The sequence below is a fragment of the Periplaneta americana genome, chromosome 1 (genome assembly GCF_040183065.1).
Source record: "Periplaneta americana isolate PAMFEO1 chromosome 1, P.americana_PAMFEO1_priV1, whole genome shotgun sequence".
In the NCBI taxonomy this organism is placed as follows: domain Eukaryota; kingdom Metazoa; phylum Arthropoda; class Insecta; order Blattodea; family Blattidae; genus Periplaneta; species Periplaneta americana.
The window spans coordinates 63,737,917-63,746,597 of record NC_091117.1 but is presented as its reverse complement, the minus strand read 5'-3'; the positions used below and the strand labels follow the sequence as shown (position 1 = coordinate 63,746,597).

Genomic DNA, 8,681 nt, shown 5'->3' with positions numbered 1-8,681 from the left:
CTCTCTGCTCTCCGCCACCGATACGGGGGGGATTACCACCGCAAGCGAGCAGAATAGTGCAAGTGAAAGGTTTTTACGTCAATCTCAAATTGCATATTACCGAACAGCTACTATTTACCTTTACATAATCGGCTCATCAAGGTTGAGTGTCCTATTCTGTTTTTTTTTTATTCTTGTTGTACAGCAAAATCAAGATCGATGTTCTCTCAGTCTGTGTTAGTGGCTGCTGTAGGATAAGATTCGAATACCTTAAGTGGTTAACAAGTGAAGTGCTCATATAAGTTTTAATACGGAAATTAGTTCTATTTATGACAGTGTTGTGACTATCAATTTACAATTAACCTCAGTTTCAGATATCAAATTTATCTTCAGTTAACTGCGAATTTTTGGTTGTGTAAATACTAACTTTAGTTTATTTCGTCTTTAACTTTAAGTTAAATGTAACTGACGAATCGTACACCGTTGTGGAGTAACGGTAGATAGCCTGACCGTGAAACGAGCGGGCCCGGGTTCAAATCCTGGTTGGGACAAGTTACCTGGTTGAGGTTTTTTTCCCCCGCTTTTCCCTCAACCGATTAAGAGCAAATATTGGGTAACTTTCGGCGCTGGACCCTGGACTCATTTCGCTGGCATTATCACCTTCATCTCATTCAAACGTTACGTAGCCACAACAGTTGATAAAGCGTTGTAAAATAACTAATTAAAAACTGATTGATATTTTTAAGCTAACTGAAGTTTATACAAAATATTTCCGAAAGAGAAGAACAGAAAAGGCTCTCCTTATAAGTGAAATGGTGAGTGATGTTTATTTTCATTGTATATAAAGTGGAAGTGAAATAACCCTGCAGCTCAGTTGGCAGAGCGTTGGTACGTTAAACCAAAGGTCCCGGGTTCGATGCCCAGCCACGGAACAATTTTTACTTCGAAATTATTCAAATCAACTTTACAGGGAGTTATACCTGAAATCTTGATTTGCATAATACACGTCACTGTTCCTTAACAGAAAAAACACAATTTAAGTCACACGGAGTTAGTGTGCACTCGAAGTTGGTTGCTTGACGGTTGTCAGCCCACTTTGAGGTCTGTGGATATAGAGGGAAAAATTGGATCGGTGTCGGGTAGAGTTCCCGGGTAGCTCAGTTGGTAGAGTGTTGGTACGTTAAACCAAAGGTCCCGGGTTTAATACCCGGCCCCGGAACAATTTTTCCCTCGAAATTATTCAAATCAACTTTACAGGGAGTTATACCTGAAATCTTGATTTGCAACCCTGCAGATTTTTAGAGTGAATAGCTCTTATTGTATGTAACAAGAATCTGTAATACCATATTGGTGGAAATTCATAGTTTTCTCAGAAAAAAATGTTTGCCCCCCCCCCAAATATTTAACACTCTCTTAATCGGTAACTATTGAGAGTTGTATCGTGAATTTTTTTGTCCATGTCGATAGAAAATCTAATAAAAAAATCATTTATCCCTCTGTCGTATTTCAATAACGTTTGCGGTTTTCTTGTAAATTTAATTAAATCATCACTAATTCAAGCCACTGAATGATGCAACCACACCGCAACGTTGTAACTAGAGAAGGAAGCGCGAGACAGTTCTCGTACGCTGAGTTCGTTGACCTCTTACATCTGTATTACTATAGGAAAAGAGACCCTTAGCGGCGATGTTGCCATACTGCTGGAACTTTCAACTTAATTTTCTAATTAACCGTGCATTTAACCACAAAACGTAATGTAGGTTTTCTATTCATTAAGTGTACCCTATCGTTCCTTTCAATCTGCAGGACTATTTCACTTCCTCTCTGTACTGTATAGACAGATATTTGTTAATTTTTAAGGTGAAATGAAGTCATACACATTTTAAATATTTTTTCCTTGGTTATGTTACAATCACAAATAAAACAAAATCATGCTCTGAATACAATGTTCATGATCCTCTTCACAAGTATTGAGGCGGTGATGATGTTTTCCTTCTCATTGGTGAAATAGTTGAAAATTAGCTGACTTCACACACGAATTTCATTCATGTTTCGCGATGTTGCCATATATTTTGCTGCAAATATCAGTACTAAACCTATGTGTCCCGCGCCGTGGCGTCGCTGTCTAAGGCATCCTGCCTAGGCTCGCGTTACGTGATGCGCGCTGGTTCGAGTCCTCATGGGGAAGAAATTTTCTCATGAAATTTCGGCCAGTATATGGGATCGGTGCCCACCCAGGATCGTGATGCATTTGGGGAGCTACTATAGGTAGCGAAAATCCGGTTTCGCAAACGAGCTATAACGGTTGGGGGGGGGATCATCGTGCTAACCACACGATATCTCCATACTGGTTGGATGATCGTCCACCTCTGTTTCGGCATGTGGACGTGAGGTCAGCAGCCGGCTAGTCGGTCTTGGCCCTTCATGGGCTGTAGCGCCATGGATTTACTTACTTTACTTTATTAAACCTATGTAGGTAGTCTACCTGTTCAATAATTAATTCTATAAGTAGTACAGAAACTAACCTGGAGTTATTTACTAATGTTTAGTTAAAAATAACTTATAGTTAGTGACTTTTATACAACTGGACCTTAGTATCTTCAACTGCAATATATACATACATATAACTTATATTCACATATATGAGGCCTCGCCATCCTTTTTTAATCGGTAACTATTGAGAGGTAACTATAATTAGGAGAGTTCGCCGGCACCATGGATCGTGTCCCGGCATAGCTTAGTTGGAAAGAGCGCTCAGCGCGCAGAACTGAGAGGTCCCGGGTTCGATTCCCAATGTCTGAATGAATTTTTCTCAAATTAATAGGTATCTTCAACTGTAATAGCTTTTAATATCAGTGAGCTAGTACGATGAAGATTTCAATTTCTACTAGTTGTAAGTACCTTTTTAAATTTAATTTTATTCATCTCGGCAAGAGTGTACTGTCCGTCGTAATGATTATGTCGCAGGGTCATCGAAACGGGAGAAATCACGTGACATCTACTTAATGGAGCCCTTTTCTTTAAATTATTTTAAACAGTTGTACAATATTACGTAGACGTCCAATTCCGAATGTTATCAGGAAATATAGCTAAGAATGGTCAGCCACAAGCCTTTACAGAAGGGCTAGCAGAAACGGGTGGGGAAAACCGGGATGCGATATAACCACTCGGACGGACAGTGGGTAAAAAGACGTAGCTTTTAACATTACGTGGTTCGAATCCCGCTCAGGACATGAATGTTTATTAATCGATTATTTTAACAACGCTATGTCCCTAGGCTATTTAACATCGATAGCATTGGTGATAGAGCAAGATAGTATTTGGCGAGATGAGGGTGAAAATTACCATGAAATTACAGTAGAGGAAAACCTCGGGGCAGAAAACCCGACGCAGTAATCAGCCCAGTTGGGAATAGAGCCTACTCCTGGTTGCAGCTCCGAATCAGCAGGCAAACGCGCTACGCCAGTGGATTCGTATGTTGGATGTTTGTACCTGTTTCTGTGATGTCATGTGATGTTTTATGTGAAGATACGGGATTGTGCTATCTGTAGATCACGGGCGTCCGCCATGTGTCCCTATATTTTTAGGTCGAGAAGTCAAACGGAATGGGTGAAAGGTGAAATTTCCAGGGGTGTGAAAAACCAATTTTATTTATTGTAAAGGACAGAATTCACATTAGTTTTCCGTTCTAAAAGAGCGTAATCATAATCAATAGAAAAGTGCTTTTAGCTTACGATGTCCATATGTAAGACAAAAGTGCGTTATATTCATCAAGAGTGTTGTGATTATAAGTTCAGCGCCGTAGCTGCGTGGTCTAAGGCGTTATGCCTTGGACTCGTATTACGAAATGAGCTCTGGTTCGAGTCTCTTTTGACGAAGAAATTGTCTCATGAAACTTCGGCCGGTGTATGGGACCAGTACCCACTCAGCAACCTGATGAATTTGGACAATTATAGTGAGTAGCGAAATAGTGTTCTGCAAGTCAGCTATAACGGCTGACGGAATCATAATGCTAATCACAAGTTAACCCCTAACTGGATTGATGATCGTTCATGTCTGTTGAAGCATGTGGATATAATCACGATTACAGACGCGTGAGCAGGTGCATTGTCGTGATGTATCAACTCTTTCTTCTTGTCAGCCCTGAATTCTTCTCGCGAATTTTATCTTTCAATTGTTGCAGGACATTTGAATATTCTTCGGTTATTATTCTCTCCTTTGCTAGATAGTCAATCATAATTATCCCCAAGAACATGGATACCATGGCTTTCCCAGTCAATTGAACAGTTTTGCTTTCTTTGGAGGCGGAGAATCACAGTGCTTGCATTATTTCGACAGCTGTTTTGTTTCTGATATGTAGTAGTAGATCACGGTTTCATAAATGGTCACAAACTGCCTCAAAAAAAATCAGGCGTTTTTTTTTTCTCGAATCCAGCCTGACAATCCCTCAAAACTTGACATCGGACGTTCTTTTGTTCCGGTGTTAACAAACGTGGAACTCACCTTGCGGAGACCTTGACATGCCCAAGACATTGACTAAAATTTGGCGCACCCGTTCAGTTGAGATACGCATAACCTCGCTAATTTCCCGCATTTTCAGTCGACGGTCGTTCAACACCATATCGTGTTTTCTTTTTTACAATTTATTCACTTGTTGCTGTTACTGGACGTCCATTGCGAGGATCGTCTTCCACAATCTCTCGACCACGTTCAAATAGTGCCACCCATTTTTTCACAGTCGAAAACGCTGGAACGGATTCCCCCAGCATAGCATCCATGCCTGTTTTAATATCTGTTGGCCCCATTCCTTTTTTTTTACGAAATATTTATTGACAGCAGGAAACTCGATATTTTACATTTTTGCCACTGTGTTAGGCGGAGTAACTTCAAAATTAAACTACACAAAATGTAGTCAACAGAAAATTATGGTTTTTCATGTTTGAACTAATGTAAAATGGCGACATTATTGACATGTTTTCAATACCGACTATGCATCAAAGCACGAACTTTTCAAACGCACCTCGTAATTACTCCCGAATGTCTGCAGTTCTCTCTCTCTCTCTCTCTCTCTCTCTCCCTCTCTCTTTTCGTACTGCTTAAACCTAAAAGCGGATGTAAAAATCTAATTTGTGTTGGTTGTAAATTGGCTTTATGTTTGAAATTCAAGATCCAATTTTGTGTAATATATTTCAGAGAGGCTCTTGCTGTCTTGTTATGTAATCGTAATTTTTGTTTGTTTGGACATCTATTTTCCAAAATTCCGTTTAATAATTTCATTTAGTTTGTTGTACTTTTGTAATTTTACGCCCACATCATTTTTATATCGAAATTAGGTAGCTAATGTAATTAAATTAAGACACGGATACATTTTTTAATAGTATTTCCTTTCAGTTCTACTTTGATATTTCTTAGATTTTTTTCCATACATTCCCATAACTTTTGTAAGTTAAGTTTTCTTATTGTAATATTTTTCGCTATTGTTTAATCTGAATGAAATTCTTACTGAATCATGTGTATTACGAGATCTAAGCCAGGAAAATTACAGGAAATAAGAGGATAATACTCTGGACAAACCTGCACCACATTTTGCAATTTGGTGAAGTTTTATACGCTACCAACGTAGCTCATTCTGCAGTCTAAATGCAATGTTGGAGCTGCATTACGGTAGACTCTATAGCAGGGATACAGAACTGGCGAGAGAGGGGTGGAAAGCATGGGGAAGCGTTGGTTCCCCGTCCACAGTCCACCGGCGTTGAATGACGTATCTGTGGCCCGTACGCAATCACATAAGACAGACACTGAATACAAATCCCCTCCCCTACGAAGTCAATGACGTGGGGATGGAAGGAAGGGGTAAGTGACGTATTCGATGAGTGACATAACGCCACAATTGTCGCCCAGTTCTCCAAGTCTGCTCTATAACCTACATCGACTCTTAGGATAAAAATTCCAATTTTTCCTTCAATGTCTTTCAAACTTTGGTGACATGATTCTTGGGAGTAAACTAAGCAATTTATAATTCAAACTTGAAAATCGAATTTGGGGGGGGGGCTAAAGAATTTTTTTTTTATTAATGAAATTTTGGACCGACTTAACTTCATTAGAAATTGGCCTAGGGTAAAACTTCTTTCGCCAAAATGATCCCCTACCTATGGAGAATCTTACATACTAAAATTATATTATAAAGTGATTATATAATATGGCATATCTTTTGAATGGTTCAAGGTAAATAAATAATTTTGTTATGTAACATTCTCCATACGTAGGCAATCATTTATATATATATATATTTGTAATAAAATAATTATAATCGATTGAAAATAATAATTTTAGTTTACAACATAGCCACATGTTTAAGCTTTAATTTGGTACCTCAATGAAGTCTTTTGTCCAATTGGAAGTCTACTTTTTGTTCGTCGGAAGGATAACAAATGTCGGAGAATGTGAAATATGAGAAAACAGACACTGAAGAAGGCGTAAGATATAGGAAGTACAGTGCGCTTATATTACAAATACCCAAATAATTATGAAATTATTAAGATAATGGGACAAGTTATATACTTTTGAAAACTATAAGAAATGAGCTTCTAGATAAGGCAAAACCATTATTTGCCAAAATTTTGGAGAAATATGACATTTCTAGGTCGATGTATACCTTAACTTGTTTGATTTCCGGAAGAAAGTGTATTTTTTATATGAATTTATTATAAAAATACCTTATTTGTAATAACAAATGAGGAATAATATCTGGGAATAGTAGGCCTGTATTGTGATACAAGCATAGTAAGTGCATTACTGTATATCAGAATAGAGAAAAGTTAGAAAAGATGAGACGAAGTCTTTTCTGTTTCCGAGATTCTATTACCCACTTACATGAGTATTGCATACAATTTTATGTACGATCATATTCTTAGAATTGCAAATACTGTATAATCTTTACGATATTTTTACATTGACTATTACACTCTTACTACGTCATACTACTTTTGACCAATAAAACGGTACGAAAGGACGTATTTCAACCAATCATGGCTGCTTATCGCACAATTTTATAGCGTCCCTAGCATTTGTTTAATTTTATCGCGTCCCTAGCATTTGTTTCTTTGTTTGCCAACATTTGAAACTGCGCTGGTCTGGACGTCAAAAATATATATAAAATTACAAACCACTCCAGTCGATGCACAGCAGTTTCAAATATGACTCGCATTGGCATTCAAGAACAAGAATTAATAAAAATCACTGATCATACCTATGCATCTTCTGAAATCCGATTTACAAATAAATGAAGAGCACCATTCGGAAATCCTGAATAAGTTGAATACACCATGTAAGCCTAAATCAACGAGTTCCACTTCTATTATGCACACGTCCAATATAACATCAATTGAACCACCAACCACATTCAAATTAGAAAATTGTACATTCAATAATTATTCCTTTTAAAATTATTCATGTTTATTTCTTATGTCATCGTCGTTAATTAAAACTTTTCTAACACTTGTGTATATTAGTTAGGTTATGTTATAGCTTCTGCTCTGAGAGGATAAAAAGAACTTCTGCTATATGATATTATGGATAGTCACGTATCAGAGATTGTTTAATATTAAGATTTATTGAATAGTAATCATTACAGTGTCTGTATAAAGACACTACTACCATTTAGCATGCATCTAGCGTAATATTTGTAATGTTGAGATGGTACAATAATACATTTGAAGACAGTTGTATTTTCGTAAGTCAATTAATATTTTATTGTATTGGAGTACTTCGTTACTTCTAATCTTTATATACTTTCTTCTAATCGTGTAATAGTCAATTAAATCCCACTCGAGTTTTGATTTTCTCTAGATAAATCAAAACGTCTAGTGAGATTACTGTTGAAAATACAGTTTTTTTAGTGGGTTATTTACGACGCTGTATCAACATCCTAGGTTATTTAGCGTCTGTATGAAATGAAGGTGATAATGCCGGTGAAATGAGTCTGGGGTCCAGCACCGATAGTTACCCAGCATTTGCTCATATTGGGGTGAGGAAAACCTCGTAAAAACCTCAACCAGGTAACTTGCCCCGACAGGGATTTGAACCCGGGCCACCTGCTTTTGCAGTCAGACGCGCTAAGCGTTACTCCATAGATGTGGACGAAAATATAGAGTAAATTTATTGTTTAAGAACTTTGTGTAATATATAAGTTACTATATACAGTATAATTTATAGACTGGAAACCTTTCATCAAGTGTTCAGTATGACGTATGAACACCACCTGTGTTAAAATTATAATTATAATACAGACATTAGTCACCTGTGATATGGCTGAGAAATTATTTAAATTAAAAACTGAATTGCACGCGAGTTCAAGTCGTACGTAGTTCTGTTACCTGGAGCTACGCATGGGTGTGTGAATGAACGTCATTCATTTGTAGGCCACCTTGAACTACGTAAGAACCGGTTTATGCACTATTACACCACTAGGCCTAGGCTATACAATTTTATATACAAACATACTCAGTTTATGAATGATATGGATCTTGTTAGAAACTGAAGATGAGTTAAAATTCTGTCAGTACTTGCTGACTTCAATCGAACTCGGTAGTTCAACGCATATTGTGCTAGTCATTACAACCAAAGTTCGAGGGTTCAAACTCGGCCGAGATCAATGGATTTTAAAGGGTGATACAATTCTTTAGCTTGGTTTCCTCCGGGAG

General features: G+C 37.5%; 1 long non-coding RNA gene across 1 annotated transcript in view; it reads left to right on the top strand.

Moving 5' to 3' along the window:
- Positions 1 to 69: 69 nt before the first annotated feature.
- Positions 70 to 8,681, top strand: part of LOC138696386 (uncharacterized) — a 160,631-nt gene continuing 152,019 nt past the window's right edge. The window contains exon 1 of the long non-coding RNA XR_011331367.1: positions 70 to 794. This is a non-coding gene — a long non-coding RNA (uncharacterized lncRNA). The remainder of the gene's footprint in view (positions 795 to 8,681) is intronic.